Raw genomic sequence first — 25030 nt, 5'->3', positions numbered from 1 at the left:
TTGTACTAATCCACTGGTGGGAACAGCAAACATTGAAAGTTAATGCCAGATTTGATTGCATTTAAAGGGAGAATATAAGTTAACTTTTTGGATGTAAATGTTGGTGAAGTTTCTTCAAATTTAATGATGCTGCATATACAAAGTACATCTTTCAGCAGTGCTCCATGAGCTTGGTCTATGGCAGTCCCGGATGCCTTGCTGGCAAACCAGCTGTACACTGAGGTATAAAGATACTTTTCTGCTTAGACAGTTTGCAATGACTTCATGGCAAGCATGTAATGTAGTATACATGCAGTTAACGGCTTCTTGTTCATAGGTGAAACTTCTGTCACTCTGGCAAATGGGAAGGAGATACATTTAATATAGACAGAGTAGTGCACTGAGAATTGGAAGCTGTTCTCGACATCTCCTCTCACAGCCTGAAATGATCCTTTTACACACTGCTTAAAGCAGTAGTTTACCTTGATAGCCTTAGGCAGTGCTGTGTGTGCCCTGATTTGAGGGTACATTCAGGGTTGCAGTAAGTAACTTATCACCATGACAACCTCCTTGGGAAAGTTGCCTGAAGCTGATAATGGTGAAATGATCTTGGAAAGCAGGACATGGCCTCTTCCTCTTCTGAGCTCTTCCACCATCTTGTCCTGCCTCATCCTCTTGCCCTGCAGTGAGATGCAGCCCCACTAGGCCACTGAAATTGGAAAACAGTTAACTTCTGTATCTAATAGCTTCAGGATTACAAGACCAGTCTGAACATTTCCTCTATACATTTGTGAAGCTCATAACTGCCCGTGAATAGAAATAGACTTGCTGTGAAGTTAAATCAGCAAAGAACAATATGTCAACCTGTAACTCCTGAAAGATTTATTTAAATACTGCAGGCCAGGCACAGAATGTGGTAAGAGGGAAGAGACGTGGAAAAGATATTCCAGTAAGCAAGTTCAGTGTATTATTTCCAAAGTGGCAACAGAGGTTTAGATTCCACTTCGAGCATCAGTTGGTATAATGACTCTCTTCTACATGTTGCCAAAGGGCAGAAGAAAATAGATAGCCTTTACCAAGATGGCTTCTCATGCACTTCCTATTGGAAGGGCACATGTGCATTTCAATCATTCACTTCTGGATCATAAGTGGTCTACTGCTGCCAAAGGACGATTGACTTCCCAGGTTATTCACAATGGATAAACCATATCCATACAGCAAGAAAATCACGTGCAAGCTGAGACTTCAGAATAGGTCTGATTGGATGCTCCCTGTTTCAGAAATAAAAGTAGCATTTAGAACATTCATTCCAAGAATTGTGTAGGCCATGTAGACCTAGGGAGAGCCCTGTACAACTCTGAAACTTTTATTAAAACAGATTTTTGCAGAATTTCTTTACATTTGGGTTGCCTCTGATGGTGCTAAAGCTCAAAGTAAAAGTACGTTATTTAACAATTGCACTCATGTTGTGTTCAGTCTTTCTTATTTTCTCTGAAGTTTGGTCTTATTTCTTCACAGCTCATTGACTGCCTTTCTATGGCTAGGTTTCTTTACTAATGACTGGTGTGTTTGCTGACTTCCAAACTTGATCCATAGGATCTGTGGGGGAAGCTTTAATCTGAAGCAGAGTTTGTGGGTGAAACATTAAAAAGACCAAAAATACTATTCTGACTGGAAATCAGTCTTAAGCCTGATTTATACTTCTGCGTCAACACGACGCCGTAAGTACGGCGTCGCTGCAAACCCTACGCAGAGCTGATGCGGATCCCTATGCCATAGCCTGACGCGCACTTCTCCCAAAATGTAACTACGCGTCGCCACGTCGCAGACCGCAACAACTGTGATTGGTCCGCTTGGTAGCATCGCATTTCATCCTACGCTGCAACAGCTTCCCATTGGGCGACTGAAGGGCGGGGAAGGAACTCTGGCTGCAATGCTTTCCATAAAGCTTTACATACCTCCGAAATTATGGAGGACACATTTCGCTTTTACGAAAAAAGACGCTTGCCTCTTGTTTACCCTGAGAAAGACTACCATGACCATGAAGCCTTGCACGGGCAAGTGTGTGCGCATGCGTGACGTGCGCGAATTGCAGAGCGACGCAGACACACCAACGCACAAGTATAAATGCTCACAACGTGCGTGAGTCTCTTGCGTAGGTTACGGCGTCGAGTTAATGCAGAAGTATAAATTAGCCTTTAACGTGTCAACATCCATCTGTAACTGACACATTAAATGTAATCAACTCTAGAAAAGCAGATTGCCAAGTTAAACACAATAATTGGTCCTTTGCAACAATATTTCAACCTACTTTCAAATATAATGACCTGCCTTCAAGCCCGTCACTGCGAATAACTCAGAGTATTCTTTAAGGCTAATACAATAGCAATAAATGCTTGGTAGTCACAGTTGGTTTCTCACTTAGCTCTTGTGGAGAAAGGTTGGTTTTACAGAAGAAACAGGTAGAAACTTCCAGATTCATTTATAGTTCAAACGCAAACAAATGAAAACCAGCTAAGATACTGGACAAACATACTATGGTGAAGCAGAATAACTAAACAACGCAAACTAATTAAATCAGGAGAAAAAAAAATTTTTGGGTGCAGCTTAGAGCAATAATCTGAGTTAAGGTGACTGACCCAATGCATGGGATGGAGAATTCAGGCAACTAGAAGACTAGGGTTGGCCTTTTGGACTGAATGATCACCAAAAGTGTATTTGGATTCCCCACATACTGAGCACCAACTAGGGCACACTAAGCTGAAAAACTTGCCACCTTGTGCTCAAGCCTTTGCAAAGGGTATATTAAACTGAGAAAATGTAGTGACTGGAAACATTACAAAGTCATGCTGATGTAGTGCTGCACAGCATTCGTGAGGAAAGTATTAAATACATTTGCAATCCTTGTGCATCTTTAGCTCATGCAATATTGCTTTAGAAACTTTGTGCATCTGTAAGGCCATGTTCTTCCTTTCCAATCACAAACAAGAGAAAATCTGCAGATGCTGGAAATCCAAGCAACACACACAAAATGCTGGAGGAACTCAGCAGGCCAGACAGCATCTATGGAAAAGAGTAGTTGACGTTTCAGGCCGAGACCCTGTTGACGGGCTTGAAATGTCAACTGTACTCTTTTTCATAGATGCTGCCTGGCCTGCTGAGTTCCTCCAGCATTTTGTGTTGCATTGTTTCATCCTTTCCAATTGCTTCTAATCCCCTGTGATTCCAACAGAGCTGCTCAGAACATTGTGATGCCCTTGTGCAATGTTGTCTAGTATTAGAGTCTGCAAAGGCTGTTCAAATTGGCCTTTGGAAAAGGAGATAGCATATGGGATATTCACGGAAAAGTAGGGTAGAGTCAATGTTTCACTACTGTTGCACTTTGAATGGCATCCCCACTTCCATGTTCCATTTTATCATTATCCCTCAGATAGGCAGTTCACATTTCACTATTAGTTTCTGCTGCAGAATGTAGATCAGTCATGTGCTCTGAGTCTAAACGGAAGGGCTGCCAGGTCCTAAACCGTCATGGTCAGTGTCTCCGTCAACTCATTTCATTACTGAAGCTGATGTTCTAAAGACACAGCTCTTCAAACTGCTGAAGAAGATACCACCTTGCCCTGTCATGTCAGGCTTTTCATCCATTCAGTTGTGGACAGGTAGAAAAAATGGGTGGATCAAAAACAGGAATTCAACAGCAGAAATGTATGGAATACTATGAATGCCAGTGTTGTTTGAAAGAGGCGGTTTTAAATCTGAGGCACTAATTCTGCAAGTTAGATTAAAAATTGAATCAGAGAGAGAAAGGAAAGCTGAAAGATTAAGTGACACGGGGTTTGTATCCAGTTCTAGGCCTTTTGTTTTTTCCTATATACATAAATGATACGGATTTAAGCATACCAACAGTCATACATGGCACAAGGCTTCAGATAGTTTAAGATGGCACTACCAAATGTATGCAACAACTAAATGGTATTTCAAAAGGCAAGAAATTCAATGAAAACTTTACTAATAACAACTTTCTGAAGTAAATTGTGGTAAACTATCACCACAATGAAGAAGCAAGTGGAGGTGTAGCTGACTCAAAGGATGGGTACATCGCAGAGTTCAAGCACCACGTGGTCACGGGGTTGCGGACCGAGTTGGTATCGCTGTCGGAGTTGGAATGAGCGATTTGGAGAGAAGTTGATGCGGGAGTGGTCCAATGCCAGTCCTTCTAACCGGGCTGCGAGGTAATATCTCTCCGAGCGTCAAGTGATTTGGTGAGATCGAGAACAGTTTTAGGCTGTGTGGCTCATGCTTGTCGCGGTGCCAGGATCTGGGTCTTAGAGCAAGGCACTACCTGGTGCTTGGACAATTTAAACGCCAGTCCAGATAGACTGGAAAGCCTGAATGTCAGGACCGGAGTTGAGGGTTGGGCTGATTTCGCTCGCTCTCCCTCGATGTTCATTTCTCTCTCTGTAGCGCCAAAGCTGCAAATTGCTCTGGTGGCTGTTGTCTCTGCGAGTTTCAGGGCTTTTCTACCATGCTAAACAATGAACTGAGATCGAGGCTCGGGCCTACTCTGGCGGATCCGAGCAGCAGATCTAAGGACTCAGTCTGGTTTGGAATGCTGTCGTTTGCTCCTATTCTGTACATGACGTGTGTGTGTCTGTGTGTGTGTGTGTGTGTGTGTGTGTGTGTGTGTGTCTGTGTCTGTGTCTGTGTGTGTGGTGTCTGTGTGTGTGTTTCCCTCTTTCTCAGCTCAGTGGTTATGGTCTTTCTTTTTTTAAAATTGGGTTCTTTACATTTCTTGCTTTGTGGCTACCTGTAAGCAAACAAATCTCAAGGTGTACAATTTATACGTTCTTTGACAATAAATGCACTTTGAATCTTTGAAGGCACATGCAGCACATATAAGATATCAGTAAAATGCAGTCACACAAAAAAATATGGTCCAAGACTGCCTTCTGCAGTCCAACACAAAACAACTTGTCTTCTGCCAAGCGAAAACTGGGGGCCGCACTGACTCCAGCTTGGAAGCCACGCCACACCACCTCTGGTGGAGCGCACTGACTCTGGCCCCTCTCTCCTGGGTGGCTGCATACAGGTGATACCACAGCTTGAGGCTTAGTCCTTACTGTGACCCAGGCTACACAGCTCTGCCCTGGATGTTCGCTAATAAAGCAGTGAATTAGTCTTGTAGCATTTGCCTGAATTGGACAGCAGATCTGGGAGGTCATGTTAGAAATGCATGAAATATCTGACAGACTATGGTTAAAGTATGTATACAGTCTGGCTACTCCAGCAAAGGAAGGGTGTGATAGAATCGGAGAAGGTGTTGTGGAGGCCGAGAGGGATTATGTTAGGGTTGGAGAGTTATAGACTAGTGGAGTGTCCAACTATCATAGGATCTGTTAATTTGGAGAAAAGGTAACTGAGAGAAGATTAAATTGAGGGATGAAGAATTATTAGAAGCCTCAATATGACAAACAGTAAAACCCTGTCTTTCATAGCTGACAGGTAAGATTAGGGCCAGCTGAAGAATAATCACTAAAGCTGGTGAATGTTGAAATTCACTCCACCTTTAACATGTAGGCAAGAGACATCTAGGAAGTAAGATTAACCTAAAGTCCCTTTTGGCTACCATGACACAGTGGGCTGAATGGCTTCCTTGCATGCTGTAAAATTTCATAATCTAAGGACATTCACTGGTACTGCCTTTTATCATTTATAAATCACAATGGTGGATGCAAATTTCTCCACTCTTCAGTCCTGCTCTACAACTTCAGTCTTATTTTCCGCCTCCAGCTTGTGAGTACATTGAGAATTGCCATACTGGACATCTGGCAGAAAGTAAACTTTCACACCTTTGAGTCGCAAAGAGTTAATATGCTTTTCATCATATGGGGGAGTGGAGAGTCTCGTGCCAAAAACTGTAGGTTTCACCCCTGGTTAGGTTTGAATCTCAGCTGGAAGCAACGAGGGAGGGAACCTATCTTCACCACATGACTCTATACCAACCAGTTAGAGACAACTATTCGTATGATCTGGAAGTGTACTTGGCCAACTGCCTACCTGGGTGATTAGAAACAGACATATAGCATGGATTAATAGCAGAGGAAAAGAATAAAAATGGAAAAATGCACAAATAGTTCAGAAAATCAGATCTATGTATTTATATAAGGGAAGAATTTATTTCCTTATATAAATACATAGATGAAATCCACATAATGTAATTCAAATTTCCTGATGTTCCAACCTGTAATAATACATCATTGTGAATATAAAACCCCTGTGTGTCGAATTCTCTTCAGCATTGAATAGATTGCTTCATTGCAAGCCTGAAAAATGTTGAAGTTCTTGGATGCTCTGCGCTGTGAGTAATCTCCTGGAGTCCTGTCCAAAAATAATCTGGTAAAAATGTGGACAGAGAACTGTAGACCTCTGCTCTCCCTGAACATATGCAGCTCTGATCAGTCTGGTATTTCAAGAAAACAAGGTCCTGAACCCTAATCCTCAGACACAAAACAAAGCACACTTCACAGCTGTGATGCACAGCAACTATCAGCTACGAGGCCTGAGTGTGTCCCACGACAATGCCTCCTTTATCATCCTGAGGACAAATAACTAGACAGCAATATTTTCTGCTTGAATGAACCAAGCTTCTCTCACAACTCATGACTGAAGGAAAAACTGGACTGAGAGAGAATGTTTGTTAAGTGATTATTCTAATTTACTAGCTGATGTAAATTTAAATGAACTGACGCGAATGCAGACATGAACAGAGCCACCGTCAGAGAAAAACAGCAAGCTAAACACACCAATATTGTTTCAGAAGCCACTTGGCAAGGATTCGTAATGTCAAGGGCTCCATATGCACAAAGCATAACCAGTACACAAATACTTCCAATGAGAAAATATTTTGTTACATTCTGAACTGAATGGGATGTGTCTTGCTTATGTATTCTGATTGTATTATTTTAATATACAATAATAAACTACTTAACATAGCTTATACATCATAATATTGATTCCACAATATTTATTCTACTTAAATAGTTGAATCTCTTATGAAGGCAATTATTAGTTGTAAGTTTTTTGAATTTATAATTAGCCATTGTTTGCTATAAATAGAGCATGGTTTTCCCCCTCCTTTCACATTAGTTAGAGGATGGTAAGGGTGCTGGCCACACGTCTGTTGCCATCGTCACAAGGCATATACCATTATCAAATTCATACCTCATTATCATATTTATGGCAAGCTGCAACTGAATTATTTTTGTCACCTCATCCTTGAAAGAGCGAGAGAGAGCAAAACTGTAACTTCAAAAACACATGCACTCTCAATGTCAGTTCACTTTTCCATTGCTGGTCCCTGTGAAGAGAACCCTTAACAATGTATTTTGTCTTCCCCTTCATTTCTTCTTTTTTGATGTGCTGTGTTTGGGTCATCAGGCAGCATGTGCAATTACTTATAAACTGATAAGTACTGCATTGAATTACTTTAAGAAGCATTGGGATCTTCAGCGGTGCTAACTTCTTATTGAAGACTTACAATGAATCTCTGCGCTTACATCATATGGAAGGTTCTGGGTCAAACACTGGCAAACGGAACTAGCTGAGATGGGCAGCTTGGTTAGCAAGAACTTGTTGGGCTGAAGGGCCTGTTGCCTTGCTGTATGACTCAATGACTTAATATGATTTGTCAAAATACTTGGTCCACTTACATATTTGCATACAAATATTCCACACTGTTTTCACACTTTGAAAGTACATTTCAAATTAATGATGGGTTTTATCAGAAATGTTATTTTCCTATATATGTTTGTGTCTCTGGTGTTGACATTACTTCTTGACTTGGTGAATGCCTTACTTAATTTACTGCTGATTTATGTCTCCTCTTCAGTGGTAGGTTCTCTATGCACTTTTGGAATAAATTTGACATCATACATTTCCCCACTACATTCCATTACACACCCTGCTACAATCAGTTGGTTAATACAGACATATTTTACTTTTCTTTTAATTCAGACAAGATATCAGTTAGTACTGGAGAGTTGTACCATCACATCCATATTCCACTTCTGCATATTGTACTTTTTTTTGGTCAGGCTTAATTAGCTTATTTTCTTAAGTGGCTCAAGTTTCATTTTGTCTCTTTGGAAATTGTGATTGTTCTTCATTTCATCTACATTCTCCCTGCTCTCTCTTCCAGCCAGGGTGTAGAGAACCCAAGTTTGTTTAGGAATCTACAAAGCATCAACAGATATACTGAAGTAAATCCTATGATGGGAATGACATGGTGTAAGAAACATGAATAATAAACTAGCTAAACAACAATTCAAGGTTAATTTGAACTGCCAGAGAAACATATTCTCTTCAAAGCTTCCTTCAATTTGCATGCAAAACTCTCAGTTGCACCATCAGCGGCCGGATTGTAAAAGGGAAATTAGTAAACTTTTGATACCAAAACTGTGTTGAAAGAAATACAGCATGAATGAGTTCTGTTACCTGACACCAATTCATGAAATATGGGAGTTATGAAAATCTCAACTCCTCAGTTGTATGTTCTGGTGTGGTGAGTGATCCCATGTCAAACTTCGATCAACTTGGAATGAGAGATGAACGTTTTCTTTACCTTTCTGGCAAAATCTGGAAAATTTCAGAATCTTTGAAATGTTAATAGCAGCCACTTCCACTTTTGAAGATGGTCTTCAGAAGATGTATGAGGGAAAAGCTGGCTGAAGTCCATTGGAAGGGGACCCTAGCAGGGATAGCAGTAGAGCAGCAATGGCTGGAGATTCTGGGAGTAATTTTGAAGATGCAAGATCATTTAATCCCAAAGAAGAAGCATGAAGCAATTGAGGAAGATGAAGCAACTGCGGTTGAAAAGAAAAGTCACAGACAATATAAAAGCAAAAGAGAGGGCATACAATATTGCAAAAACTAGCAGGAGGCTAGAGGATTACTTTTAAAGACCATAAGAAGTTGTTAAAAACCAACAGAAGGCAACTAAAGAAACCAATAATGGAAGAAATTATGAAATATTAAGGTAAAAAAGGAAGCCAAAAGTTTTCTCAGGTGTGTAAAAGATAAAAGAGAGGCAAGAGTGGACATCAGGACACTGGAAAATGATGTTGGGGATGTCGTAATGGGGAACAAAGAAATGTCAAATGAACTAAGTATTTTGAATCAACCTTCACTGTGGAAGACACCAGAAAAATGCCAGAAATTTGGGAGTGGCAGGGAGCAGAAATGAGTGTAGTTGCTATTACCAAAGAGAAGATGTTTGGGACGCTGAAAGGTCTGAAGGTGGATAAGTTACCTGGACCAGATGGTCTACACCCCAGTGTTCTGAAAGAGGTAGCTGAGGAGACTGTGGAGGCATTACTAATGATCTTTCAAGAATCACTAGATTCTGGAATGGTTCTGGAGGACTGGAAAATTGCAAATGTCATTCCATTCTTTAAGAAAGGAGTGAGACAAAAGACAGGAAATTATAAGCAAGTAGGCTGACTTCAGTCGGTGGTAAGATTTTTAGAGTCCATTATTAACACTGAGGTTTCAGGGTGCTCGAAAGTACCGGATAAAATAGCCTGAAGTCAGAATGATTTCCTTAAGGGGAGAGCTTGCCTGCCAAATCTGTTGCAACTCCTTGAAAACAGGTAGGACACACAAAGGAGAGTCAGTGGATGTTATTTTCTTGGATTTTCAGAAGGTCTTTGATAAGATTCTGCACATAAGGCTGCTAAACAAGATAGGAGCCCGTGGTATTACAGGAAAGAAGATAGAAGATTAATTGTCTAGCAGAAGGCAAAGAGTGGGAATATATGGTGTCTTTTCTGGTGGGCTGCTGATGACTAGTGGTGTTTTGTAGGGATCAGTGTTGGGTCTGCTACTTCCCCCAGTATCTGCCAATGATACGGATAACAGAATTGATGGTTTTGTGGCCATGTTTGCAGATGATACAATGATAGGTGGAGAGGCAGGTATTATTGAGGAAGCAAGGAGTCTGCAGAAAGACTTGGACAGGTTGGGAGAATGGGTGAAGAAGTAGCTGATGGAAGTGTATAGTCATGCACTTTGGTAGAAGGAGTAAAGACATAGATTATTTTCTAAATTGGGAGAGAATTCAGAAACTAGAGTTGAAAAGGAACTTGAGAGTCCTAGTGCAGCAATCCTTAAAGTTTAACATGCAAGTTGAGTATGTAATAAGGAAGACAAATGCAATGCCTAGTTGTAGATCACAGAGTGAGCTGGAGTCAGTTCCTTGTGGAGTTTACTTGCATGGTTAAAAATCAACTAGAGCCTGTTGGGACTTATCTGCTGAGCGGGCATTGCTAGGGTGATTAGTAACTTAACAAGAGCTAATAAAAAGAAGGAAGGTGTAAATGAAACAGCCATTATTGGAGTGGGCCAGGGTTAAAGTGGGAGGCTTTGACAAGAACTAAGGGTGCTGAGTTGTTTGGAATTATTTATTTGATTTTGGAACTTGAGCTTAAGCAGATGGAGCCCAAGGTAGAGTATAACAACTGAAGGCAGGATAGTAGTTAAGGCAGTGGAAGATGTGGGATTAGAACGTACCTAACAGCTTTCGTGATGACAACATCTGCAGGAAGTGCACCCAACTTCAGCTCCTGACTGACAATGTCAAGAAATGGAGCTGGAGCTGGATATATTTAGGATTCAAGACATTCCAGAAGAAAGAAAACATTATAAATGAAACTTTTACTGAGGTGGTTATGCCCAGAGTGTGGGCTTCATATAGTAGATGGGTGACCACCGGGAGAATTAAGAAGAGTAAGCAGTTAGTGCAGGGTTCCCTGTGGCCATTCGCCTCCGCAACAAGTGCACCCCTTTGGATATTGCTGGGAAGATGACATTTCAGGGCATAGCAGCAGCTGTCAGGCCAGTGGCACTGTGGCCGGCTCTGAGGCTCAGCAGGGAAGGGCAAAGTCAGGTAGAGTGATATTTTTAAGATATAATGAGGTGGTTGGACAGGAGACTTTGTAGCTGCAAAAAAAAACAAAACACCAGGATCGTATTGCCTCCCAGGTGCTAGGGTGAAGGATGTCTCAGAATATTGTCAAGAGGGAAGGTAAGCAGCCAGTGGTCATGGTGCACATTGGCACCCATGTCATGCGCAGAAAAGGTCCTGTGCAGTGAATATAGAGAGTTAGGGAAGAGGCTGAACAACAGTATCTTCAAAGTAGTAATCTCTGGTATGAAACGGCACATCCTGATGCCTTCCCCATCATTTTGGGGTATTTTTAACCAGGCCAGCTTGATAAAGTCACTAAATAATTGTTATCAACAAATCACCTGTAGTACCAGAGGAAATAACTCATTGGATTACTATTCCACTAATATCAAGAGTGCTTACTGTGCTATTCCATGCCCACATTTTGGAAAGTCTGATCACCTGGCTGTACTTCTACTCCCTGCGTATAGGCAGAGACTGAAGACTGCAGCATCAGTAGCGAGGACCAAGAAGGTATGGACCAGGGAAGCACAGGAGCATTTATAGGACTGCTTTGAATCAGTGGAATAGACTGTACTCAGGGAATCTGGATGAGTACGTCACAATTATCATCGACTTCATTAAAACCTGTGAGGATGAGTGTAAGCCTACGACAATTTGCTGCACATTCCTAAATCAAATGACATGGATAAACCAGGAGGATTGTAGGCTGCTGAGGGCTAGATCTGTGGCACTTAAGTCTGGCCACCCATGTATTTATAAGAAAACTAGGTATGACTTGTATAAGGCTATCTTAAGAGCCAAGAAACAATTCCGAGAGAGGTTAGAGGTGACGTCGGATGCACATCAACTCTGGCAGGATTTGCAGGCCATTACTTCCTACAAAGCAAAACTCAGCATCATGAAGGCAGCGATGCTTCACTCTCAGATGAGCTCAATGCCTTTTATGATTACTTTGAAAGGGAGAATAAAACTACAGCTATGAGGATACCTGCAGCATCTGGTGACCCTGTGATCTCTGTCTTGGAGGCTGACGTCAGGCTGCCTTAATGATTATTGTCCAGTTGCACTCATATCTATGGTGTTGAGGGGTTGGTTATGGCTAGAATTAACACCTGTCTCAGGAAGGACCTGTACGCACTGCAGTTTACCTATTGCCACAATAGGTCTACAGCAGATGGGATCTCAGTGGTTTATCCATGCGGCCTTGGATCACCTGGACAATTCAAATACCTATGTCAAGGTGCTGCTTGTTGACTTTAGCTCAGAATGTAACACCGTTGTTCCTACAGTCCTGATCAAAAAGCTACAGAACCTAAGCCTCTGTACCTCCCTCAGCAACTGGATCCTTGACTTCCTAACTGGAATGCCATAATCTGTATGGATTGGAAATAAAATCTCCACCTCACTGACAATTGACACTAGTGCATCACAGGGATGTGTGCTTAGCCCACTGCTCTACTCTCTCTACACCTATGACTGTGTGGCTAGGCATAGCTCAAATTCCATCTATAAATTTGATGATGATGATACAACCATTGTTGGGAGAATCTCAGATGGTGACGAGAGGGTGTACAGGAGTGAGATATACCATTTAGTTGAGTGGTGTTGTAGAAACAACCTTGCACTCAACATCAGCAAAACCGTAGAATTGATTGTGGACTTCAGAAAGGGTAAGATGAGGGAATACAAACCAATTCTTATCGTGGGTTTAGAAGTGGTGACAGTGAGCCTGGATGTTCCTCAATGTCAATCTGAGGACCTAATCTGGATGCAACGTATTTATGCAGCTTTAAAGAAGGCAAGATAGTGGCTATATTTTATTAGGAGTTTAAGGAGATTTGGTTTGTCAACTAAAACACTCCAAAACTTCTACAGATGTACCATGGACAGCACTCTGACAGGCTGCATCACCGTCTGGAAGAGGTGGTGGGGAGACGACTGCACAAGATTGAAATAAGTTGAGGAAACTTGTAAAATTAGTCTGCTCCATCATAGGTAGCCTCCATAGTATCCAAGACATCTTCAAGGAGCTTTGCCTTAGGAAGATAGCATCCACCACCCAGAAAGTGCCTTCTTCTCATTGTTACCATCAGGAAGGAGATGGAGGCATCTGGAGGCACACACTTAGCGATTCAGGAATTGCTTCTTCCCTTCTGCCTGCCGATTTCTAGATGGACGTTGAACCATGAACACTACGTCACAACATTTGTATTTCTTTTTTTTGCACTACTTAATATTTATTAGACATGTATATACTTAATGTAATTCAGTTTTTTTCTCTATCCTTATTTACCATGTATTTCATTGTACTGCTTCTGTAAAGTTAACAAATGGCAGAATCTCAGATGGTGACAAGAGGGCGTACAGGATTGAGATATACCAAACACTGGAGTGGTCTCACAGCAACAACCTTGCACTCAACATCAGTAAGATGAAAGAATTGATTGTGGACTTTAGGAAGGGTAAGACAAGGGAACATGAACCAATCCTCATAGAGGGATCAGAAGTGGAGAGAGTGAGCAATTTCAAGTTCCTAGGTATCTAGGTCTCTAACGATCTAACCAGGTTCCAACATATTGATGCAGCTATAAAGAAGGCAAGACAGCTCTGAATGGCATTGAACTGTTGCTGCTAAGTTAGCAAATTTCATGACAAGTGCTGGTGAAAATAAACCTGATTCTGATTCTGAAATTTCATGATATATGCCGATGATATTAAACCTGATTCTAGATTACTCCCAGTGCCACTTGCTAGTCAGGGCAGGAATAGGATCATGGTACAGATGAATGGGTGCCTGAGAAACTGGTGCAGAGGGGAGAGTTTTAGGTTCTTGGATAACTGGAACCCTTACTGGCGCAGGGGTGACATTTACGAGAGGGATAGGTTGCACCTAACTGGAGGGAAACCAATCTCCTGCTGGGATAGTAGCTTGTGCTGCTCGGAAGGGCTTAAGCTAGTTTGGCAGGGAGATGGGAACCAGAGCACTAGGTCAGAGAGCAGAGGGATGGAAAGGAAAATAGATGTCAGGGCCAGTAAAAAACAGACAGGAGCAAGGCAATAGATACAACGGGACAGATAGTTTGAAGTATCTGTATTTCAACGCTAGGAGCATTTGGGTAAGGGGTAAAGGTGATGAATTTAGAGCATGGATCTATGGAACTATAGAACTATGATTCTGTGGCCATTTTAGCAGCTTGGTTTAGAGAGGGACAGGGACTGGTGCTTAATTTTCCATGTTTTAGAAAAATCAAGAGGGAGGGAAGAGAAGGGGGAGTTGCACGACAAATCAGAGACAATCTCTCAATTGCACTCAGAGGGCATATAATGGAGGGCTCGACAACTGAGTCTTTATAGGTAGAACTCAAACATAGGAAGTGTGCAGTCACTCTGATGGGATTATACTCCAACGCGACTGGGACATTGAGGAACAGATATGCAGGCCGATTAAGGAAAGATATAAAAACAATAGGGTTATTGTCTTGGGGGACTTCAACCTCTAATATAAATCTAATATAAACTGGGACCTTCTTAGTGCAAATGGTTTAGATTGGGCAGAATTTATTCGGCACATCCAGCATGGTTTCTTAAATCAATACGTAGATAGTTCAACAAGAGGAGGGGCTGTACTGGACCTGGTGTTGGGTAATGAGCCTGGCCAGGTGACAGGCCTTTCAGTGGGATGACAGCGACCACAATTCCTTCAGTTTTAAGATAGCTATATATAAGGATAAGTATGGACTTTGTAGGAGAGTATTAAATTGGAACAGGACAAATTATGAGAACATCAGGGAGAGTTAACTGGGAGCAGCTGTTTTTGGAGATGTGGAGGGTGCGTAAAGACCAACTGCACAGAAAACAGGACAGGCATATATGTTCCAGTAAGAAGGAAGAACAAGGCTGGCAAGGTAAGAGAAACTTGGATGTTGAGAGGTGATGAATTTAGTCAAAAAGAAAAAGGAAAGGTATGTAAATCTTAAGAAGCTAGAATCAAACAAAGTTCCTGAGGATTATAAAGAAGCCAGAAAAGAACTCAATAGCATATTAGGAAAGACAGGAGAACCTATGCAATGTCCTTGACAAGTAGGAATAAAGAGATTTCCAAACCATTTTATACATACGTCAGAAGCAAGAGGATAACTCGGGAGAGGGTAGGACCACTCAACAATAAAGGGGGGGGGGAAGTTTGCTTGGATGCTGAGGATGTGAGTGAGGCTTTTAATGATTTCTTTACATCAGTACTTACCAAGGAGAAGGACGTGGAGGATTGAGAATCAGCGTTGAGTACATTGATGTGATTGGGTACTTTGAGATAAAGGAGGAGGTAGTGTTGGGTCCCTTAAAGAGTATTAGGGTGGATAAGTCCCCGGGGCCTGATGGGATATACCCCAGGTTATTGAGAGAGGCAAGAGAAGACATTAGTGGGGGCTAGAAGATATCTTTGTGTCCTATCTAGCTACAGGCAAGGTCCTGGAGGACTGGCGAGTAGCTAATGTTGTTTCATTATTCAAGAAGGGAACCAGAGATAATCCCAGAAAATATAGACCGGTGAGTGTCACATCAGTGGTAGAGAAGTTATTGGAGAGAATTCTTGTGGATAGGATTTACGAGAATTTAGAAAACCATGGCCTAATTAGGGAGAGCCAGCATGGCTTTGTTTGGGGCAAATTATGTCTTATTAACTTGACTGAGTTTTTTGACAAGGGTGATGGATGAAGGTAGAGCTGTGGATGTTGTCTATGTGGATTTTAATCAAGCAGTTGACAAGATCCCTCATGGGAGGTTCATCCAGAAAATTAAGATGCATTGGATCTATAGTGAATTGGCTATTTTGGAGTCAGGGTTGGTTTTCTCATAGAAAACAGAGGGTAGTGATCAAAGGGACTTATTCGCGCTGGAGATCTGTGATTAGAGGTGTTCCACAGGGAATGTACTGGGACCTCTGCTGTTTGTAATGTATATACATGACTTGCATGAAAATGTAGATGGGTGGATTAGTAAGTCTGCAAATGATATGAAGATTGGTGGTGTTATGAGGTTATTATAAGAATAGCATTATATGAAGAATGCCGAGGCTTCAGAGAGGATGCAGAAGAAGTTTACCAGGATGTTACTTGGATCAGAGGGAATGTGCTATCGTGTGAGCTTGGGCAAACTTGTTTTGTTTTCTCTGGAGTGGCGGAGGTTGAGATGTGAGGGGCCAGTTTTGCCAGTTTTTTGCAGAGTGTGATGGCTGCCTGGAATGTGCTGCCTGGGGTGCTGGTAGAAGCATAAACATGAGAAACTTATAAGAGACGTTTAGATAGGCGCATGGATGTGAGGAAAATGGAAAGATATGGGCATTGGGTAGGCAGAAGAAAACTAGTTTAGTTATCCATTTGATTACTTACTTAATTGGATTGCCACTGCTTTGTGGTTTGAAGGGCCTGTTCCTATCCATACTGTTCAATGTTCTATGTTTGTTTCATGAGGTCTAGAATATAAAAGCAAGGATGTAATGCTGAGGCTTAATAAGGCATTGGTCAAACCACATTTGGAGTATTGAAAGCAGTTCTGAACCCTATATCTATGGAAAATGTACTGGTATTGAAGAGGGTCCAGAAGCTGTTACAAGAATGATCTCACACGTGAAAGAGATCACGTATAAGAAATATTTGATAGCTCTGGTCATGTACTTGATGGAGTTTAGAAGGATTAAGGGAAATCTCATTAAAACTTACTGGATATTGAAAGGCCTGGATAGAATGGGCACGGAGAAGATGTTTCCGGTAGTGGGGGAGTCTAGAACAAGAGGGCATGGATTTAAAAGGAAAGGATATTCCTTTGGAAGGGAGATGAGGAGGAACTTCTATCATCAGAGCATGGAGAATCTGTAGAATTCATTGCTACAGATGGCTGTAGAGGTCAGTTTATGGGCTATATATAAAGTGGATTTTGATAGGTTCCATGATTAGTAGAAGTGTCAAAGTTTTCAGAAGAATGGAGTTGAGAAGGAAAACTAATCAGCCATGTTTTAATGGCAGAGCTGACTTAATGGGTCAAATGCCTAATTCTGCTCCTATTTCTTATGGTCTTTAGTTGCACTTTTCTGTATTTTTTATCAGAATATACTCAATGACAACAAACCTTTACTAATTGTCTATTGTCTATTAATATCTAGCAAATATGCAAAGATTCTGGCACCAGTTTTCAGTTTACAGTGCTGGAATATTGTGATGAATTAAGGCATTGGCGATGAATTCTTTGTCCCAACATCAGGCATTCTTACTCAGTGGACAACTTGAATCCTCCAGCAGCAAGTTCACATTTAACTCATATCTAGTATGGTGATGTTATCCTGGCAGGCTGTTGTGAAAAGAGGGTTGTTCTGGGTTGTCTCAGTGATTTTTGCATTTGTAACAAGAAACTTTTATCTAATAGTTGGAAGGTATAGTTTGTGTACTTCTTAACTATGTTAGAATTTTCATGTAAATGCATTTACAAACATGAATATACAGTGTCATAATTGACACTAAACACCATGCTTAAATTGACTTTTAATTTCCTTAGTCACTCTTTTGCTGGTAAATTCAGTTTCTCCTTGTAGTTAGTCATGGCTATCAGCAATTCTATTAGCAATAATTCATTTTATTTGACCTCATTCACACACTAACTATGCCTTGAGATTAAATATGCTTCTTGTCAAAAGTTGAATGTCCTTCTGCAAGGGAAAAACCATCTATTCCAGTATTAAACTCTTCTCTACTGACTGGCCATGTGAATTTGCCATGACCTTAAAATATTCCTGGTTCTGTCAGTTCGACATGTACAGAGGATACTATACTTGTCGATAACTGACCATCTCAATTTACTTTAATTTTGTGTATTTTCCCGTTGGACAAAATGTACTCTTTGAATAATCATGTTGCAGGTACTGTTTTGCTGACTGTCTTGATTTGGCTTGGGACCCATATGCTATCACTGTCTGTCTCTTCTTCTTTCTGTTGCTGTAAAGGAATAGAATATGTAGGGAATGGAAACCATTGCCTCATGGTAAGAATTTGTATTGTACCATCCCTCCTGACCAGAATGTTTCAGGAATCATATATTTTCCACAGTCAAGTGAGGGTCAGGAGTTGGAAGGAAGGAATTCTCTAGCATTCTTTTGAAAGCCATTTACATTGAGATTATAATTTTGCAAGCTAATTCATACACACAGTTCAGTGTGTTTAATGACTTGGACTGAATCTGTGTGCCAATTAAGCACGCACAGATCCATTCTGCAGCATGCAGCTTCCGGAAACCCCAGTTATAATGTTTGGATAAATCATTTAATGTAACAGTATACTTGTGGTTGTTTCTCCTGCTTCTTGGATCCTCATGCCAAACTTAGAAGGTTTCATTATTTCAAATGGCTGTGCCCTGAGATGATCCTCCACTTTCTGCACTAATAGGACTTAAGCCAATCTCTGTCAATAGATCAACCTCCTTATTCTCTCCTATGGCTGTATTTAGTGTTGACATATTTTCAAAATTATCCACTACTTCTGAATTATTTTTGCCATGAAGAATATTTCTGGACTCCTCACCTAGATGGTGATGCTCCTTCATTCAGGCTGTCTCAGCCCTGTGTTCAGTTCTCTTGTGTTTAATTTGCTTGTGTTCTCTCTGGTTATTGCTGTCTTTATTTCACACGGTGCTGCTGCTGCTTTTTAATTATTGCTGCTTGAGCATGAGATATGGATTTACTGACTCTCTGTGCACTGACTGTCATCAAAAGCTCTGATTTCTCAGCCATTTCTTTCCTTCCTCGACTGTAAAGTTTTGACGTCCGGCAGTTTCTCACTCCGTCAACTCCTACGTCATGAGTTCCTTGCAGTTTTTCTTGGTCTTTTGCGTTCTGTGCCATCAATCATCAATCTTCAAAGAGCCTTCAAAGAGTTTCTTCTTTTGTGCCTTGATATGTGTTGCTTTGTTTCTGACTATCCTTGTTGCTGGTTGTTAAAAATCAGTGTGTGTACAATTAGAGTAGACATGGTCATTCCTGCACTAGATAACTCCAGGGCTTACTGAGTACTGAAGACTAACAATTTACTAGCACTTGTGTTCACATCACACTTATAATTTTGTATTACCTTGCGCACACGTGATTCATTTACATAAACAGCATTTGGGCTTATAATCTTATTTTGTTCCATGAAGCACCTCATACTATTTTACAATGAATGTGATATATACTTAGAGAGAATACTGGGGAATAGATTCAGGCAGTCATGGCCAGCATGGGGACAATCACTATGGCTTTGTGTGGGACAGGTCATGACTTACAAATTTGACAGAGTTTTTGAGGAGGTGATAAAGGTGATATGGATTTACTCACTCTGATGAAGGGAGGCAGAGAATATTATCTACACAGGCTTTAATAAGGGATTTGTTGAGTTCCTTCATAGTAGCTTGATACAGAAGATAAAGATGCATGGGATTTAGTTTGGATTTAGAATTAGCTTGCTCATAGAAGACAGAGAATAGGTGTGGAAAGATGTTATTCTAGCTGGAGGTCTATGGCCAGTATCCACCAGGGTCAGTGCTGGAATCTTTGAGCTACATATCAATGATTTGGTTGAAACTGTAGATGGGTCAGTTCGCAAGTTTATGGATGACACCAAGATTGGTGGAGTTGTGAACCATCAAAGAATAGAGCATGTTGGAGATCATTTATAGTTATATAAGCAGAGAAGAGACTAATGGAGATTAGTTGAATTAAGCATGAGGTATTGTACTTTGGGAGGTCAAATGAAAGGAGAAAATATACAGTAAATGGCAGATCTTTTAATATCATTGAGGAATAGGGGAAACTTGGGGTCCAGGTCTGTAGTTTACTGAAAATAGCTACTGGATCAAGTAAATAAAGAAAGCATATGGCAGGCCTGCTTCACTGATAGTGTACTGAGTGTAAGAGTAAGCAAATTGTGCTGCGGCAATATAAAAATTGAGTCAGACCGCACTGAGAGTATTGTGTGCATTTCTTCTCACCCCATTATAGAAAGGATGTGGAAACTGTGGAGAGAGTGCATGCTGCCTGGATCAGAGGGCACAACCTATATAGAAAGATTGGACAAACTTGGTTCGTTCTCCCTAGAGAGTTGGAGGCTGAGGAAAGACAGCCAGAATCCTTTCTGCAGGGTAGAAGTATCAAACACCAGACAGCATGCTTTTAAAGTTAGAGGGGAGAGTTTGAAGACAATGTGAGTAGCAAGTTTTTTTTAATGCAGAGTGTAGGTGCCTAGGATAAGTTACTGGGATAGTAATCAAAGCAGACATTTTGGTGGAATTTGAGAGGTTTTTAGATAGACATATGAATATGGAGGGATATGGACGATACACACATGGTGGGCTGAATGGCTTGTTCAGTACTGTACTGCTCTACAGTATGTTCTATGTTTGGAAGATGTTACTGATGTGGAGGATTGATGAGGGAGAAATATGCACGGTTCAATTACTGGCTCAATGCTGCACCTGCAGTTATACTCCAGCTGCCAAGTCCAAGGTCAACATGAAAACAGACTAAGAACTTGCTGACTGTACCTTTCATTCCTTCTCTGGCAGTTTGTCCAGTTGACTGTGTGCCTCTCTAACAACGTCTATAAGGTTGTTACATAGCTGTTGGAGGGGAGGTGGTTGGAATAGATCTTAGAGTGTTGGGGCTAATTTCACTGGCTGAACCCTTCTGCTCTTCTTGCTAACAATCCCAAACTGTCAAACTAGGTCCAGTTTTTACTGCAGTGATTTAACTGAAGATGGCATTTGTACTTTTTCAAAATAAGGTGCAATTGAAAATGGCATTCCGTGATCCTTCATTGCTCTTTTTGAGCAAAGTCAAGATTCAATTTTGGTCTATTAACACTCTAAATTTAATATGTGAATCAATCGACAGCGGAAAATCAGACCAGTTTATGTCAGCTACTGTGTGTTACAATAACTTTTTCTGTATCAAAATTCAATTTAGACCAAGGTCATTGTCCCCTGGAAAGTAAAGCATAGTTGTGTGTCGTGATTCTTCAAATATTGTATATTTGCTTTCAGCTGTAGAAGGAGGAGAAAGTGCTTAGAGAAAGGCTATTAGGTAGGAAATTATTCCATATCAGTTTTCTATCTCCCTCAGCAGAGGCCAAAAACACACACATGCGTGTGGAACAGGGAGATCTGAAAAAAAAATAGGGCAGGGCTTGCTAACAGCATGCACCAAAAAAAGGAATGAGAGGTAAAATGGATTTAGCTTCTGATGCTTGTGCGCATACATAATCCATGAAGAAGAATTAGATGTAAGTAAAACGAGACCTATAGTACCCACTACAGAGAAATTAAAGTATACAATATGTGAGGCAGCATTAAAATTTAAATCTGTTCTGCTCACATTTGTCAGAAGCTATGAGTTACTTTTCGGTGGTGGCTGATGAATTTGGAAACTACTGGTAGCAATCTTATTACCTTACTTGGTAATATGATTCAAATTAGTAAGGCCTTTGTCCCAATATTAAATACCATTAAAGTTCAAAATTCCTCCCTGCAATGCTGCATCTATGATCAGCTGATGGTGAGTGATGCCGCTGGTCTGCCCGATTACCCTCTATTTCATTCTGTTGTTGAGTAATCAGTGGTCCCATAGTTACTTCCTTATCTTAGTTTGTCATTTTTATAAAGAGTCAATTATTTTAAAAACATATTGCTAGTTTTGTAGTGTTTAGTATAGTCATCCAGCTCTTTTTTCAAAAAAAAACAACACCCTGGAGTCCCTCTTGTCTCTTTTGCAAAGACAACTCCAAGCAATCAGTAAAGTTTCCTCTGAGAACCGGGAATTGACCTTTCTTCACCAATGCATTGGTTGCAATTGTAAATCAGCTTTATTCCTCCTCGGCAAGGTTAGTCCATTATTGGAACATTTTTGTTTTGCTGTTTAACTTCAGAAAAAAGGGCTACAGAAACAAAGAAAATTTATCTTCTTGATGGTTGTGATGGGAAACAGATAGTTAGCTGAGGCTTGATACCTTTAGTTCAATTTGAAGGTAATGACTTCTTAGTTGTTTAGTGGGAGTTCTGCAAAGCACAAAGGTAGCAGGTTAAATGGAGAATAACATATTTTGGGTGGGAAGAGTTGCTTCTTTTCAGATTGATTGAACTGGTCTGTCTTGTACTGCTTGAGTCACTGAACAGTTAATGACATTGGTAGTAGACTTTAAAAGAGCCAAACTCAGGTTGGAGGAGCAACACCTCATATTTCATCTGGATAGCCTCCAACCTGATGGCATGAGCATCAATGTCTATAACACGATAATTTCTGCCTCAGTTTCCCCTTCACTCTTTTTCCATTCCCCACTCTGGTTAGCCTCTCACCCCTTCTTTTCTTCCTAGCTGCCCATCGCCTCCCATTGGCTTCCCTTTCCTTCCCTTTCTTCCATGGTCCATTGTCCTTTTTCAGCCCCCTCCCTCTATCACCTATCACATCTCAGCTTCTTACTTCATCCCTCCCTCCCCCATGCTCCCACCTTTCATCTCACCTGGTCTCATCTATCGCCTGCTGGCTTACATTCCTTCCCCTCTCCACCCCCCACATTCTTATTCTGGCTTTTGTCTCCTTCCTTTCCAGTCCTGATAAAGGGCCTCAGCCCTAAATATTGACTGTTTATTCCCCTCCATGGATGCTACCTGACTGGCTGAGTTCCTCCTGCATTTTCGTGTGTGTAATTTAAAAGGCCCACTTCCCCTCACCCCCATCGTATTCTGTCTTCTGCCTCTTTCCTTTCCAGTCCCAGTGAAGGGCCTCAGCCCAATCCAGCTGTTTTATTCTTTTCTGTATACAGTATGCTGCCTGACCTGCCGAGTTCCTCAGTGTGTGTTACCTTAGATTTCCAGCATCTGCAGATTTCCTTGTGCCAGTTATGTCTGATCATTCTTTGAGCAGTATGCTTTGCTGATAAGGGAAGTATTTATACCCATCATTAAGTGGCATTGTGAAGGTGGTGATAAATGGCCCTATTGAACTTCTGAAGTCCATTTGGTGAAAGTACTCCACAGTGCAATTGTTTGCGAGAACTGCAGGATTTAGTTTAGTTGTATTGTATAGAAACAAAGAAACATAAAAAACCTACAGCACAATACAGGCCCTTTGGTCCACAATGCTGTGCTGAACCCGTACTTGCTTTAGAAATTACCTAGGGTTACCCATAGCCCTCTATTTTTCTAAGCTCCATGTATCTATTCAAGAGTCTCTTAAAAGACCCTATTGTATCTGCCTCCACCACTGTTGCCGGCAGCCATTCCACGCACTCACCACCCTGTGCATAAAAAAACATCCCTGACATCTCCTCTGTACCTGCTTCCAAGCACCTTAAAACTGTGCCCTCTTTTGTTAGCCATTTCAGCCCTGGAAAAAGCCTCTGACTATCCACACGATCAATGCCTCTCATCATTTTACACACCTCTATCAGGTCACCTCTCATCCTCCATCACTCCAAGGAGAAAAGGCCAAGTTCACTCAACCTATTCTCATAAGGCATGCTCCCCAATCCAGGCAACATTCTTGTAAATCTCCTTTGCACCCTTTCTATGGTTTCCACATTCTTCCTGTAGTAAGGCAACCAGAAATAAGCACAGTACTTCAAGTGGGGTCGAACCAGGGCCCTATATAGCTGTAACATTACCTCTCAGCTCCTGAACTCAATCCCATGGTTGATGAAGGCTAATACACCATATGCCTTCTTAACCACACAGTCAACCTGCACAGCAGCTTTGAGTGTCCTATGGACTCGGACCCCAAGATCCCTCTGATCCTCCACACTGCCAAGAGTCTTACCATCAATACTATATTCTGCTATCATATTTGACCTACCAAAATGAACCACTTCGCACTCACCTGGGTTGAATTCCATCTGCCACTTCTCAGCCCAGTTTTGCATCCTATCGATGTCCCGCTGTAACCTCTGACAGCCCTCCACACTATCCACAACACCCGCAACTTTTGTGTCATCAGCAAATTTACTAACCCATCCCTCCACTTCCTCATCCAGGTCATTTATAAAAATCATGAAGAGAGGAGTCCCAGAACAGATTCCTGAGGCACACCACTGGTCACTGACCTCCATGTAGAATATGACCTGTCTACAACCACTCTTTGCCTTCTGCGGGCAAGCCAATTCTGGATCCACAATGTAAAGTCCCCTTGGATCCCATGTCCCCTTACTTTCTCAATAAGCCTTGCATGGGGTACCTTATCATATGCATTGCTTAAATCCATATACACTACATCTACTGCTCTATCTTCATCAACATGTTTAGTCACATCCTCAAAAAATTCAATCAGGCACGTAAGGCACAACCTGCCTTTGACAAAGCCATGCTGACTATTCCTAATCATATGATGCCTCTCCAAATGTTCATAAATCCTGCCTCTCAAGATCTTCTCCATCAACTTACCAACCACCGAAGTAAGACTCGCTGGTCTATAATTTCTTGGGCTATCTCTACTCCCTTTCTTGAATAAAGGAACAACATCTGCAACCCTCCAATCCTCCTGAACCTCTCCCATCCTATTGATTATGTAAAGGTTATTGCCAGAGGCTTGGTAATTTCCTCCTTCGCCTCCCACAGTAGCTTGGGGTATACCTCGTCCAGTCAATAGACAATAGACAATAGGTGCAAGAGTAGGCCATTCGGCCCTTCAAGCCAGCACCGCCATTCACTGTGATCATGGCTGATCATCCACAATCAGTATCCAGTTCCTGCCTTATCCCCATAACCTTTGACTCCACTATCTTTAAGAGCTTTATCCATCTCTTTCTTGAAAGCATCCAGAGACTTGGCCTCCACAGCCTTCTGGGGCAGAGCATTCCATATATCCACCACTCTCTGGGTGAAAAAGTTTTTCCTCAACTCCGTTCTAACTGGCCTACCCCTTATTCTTATGTGGCCTCTGGTTCTGGACTCACCCATCAGCGGGAACATGCTTCCTGCCTCCAGCGTGTCCAATCCCTTAAGAATCTTATATGTTTCAATAAGATCCCCTCTCAGCCTTCTAAATTCCAGAGTATACAAGCCCAGTCACTCCAATCTTTC

Source organism: Mobula hypostoma, chromosome 8 (genome assembly GCF_963921235.1).
Source record: "Mobula hypostoma chromosome 8, sMobHyp1.1, whole genome shotgun sequence".
NCBI lineage: Eukaryota > Metazoa > Chordata > Chondrichthyes > Myliobatiformes > Myliobatidae > Mobula > Mobula hypostoma.
This window is presented reverse-complemented; position numbering follows the sequence as displayed.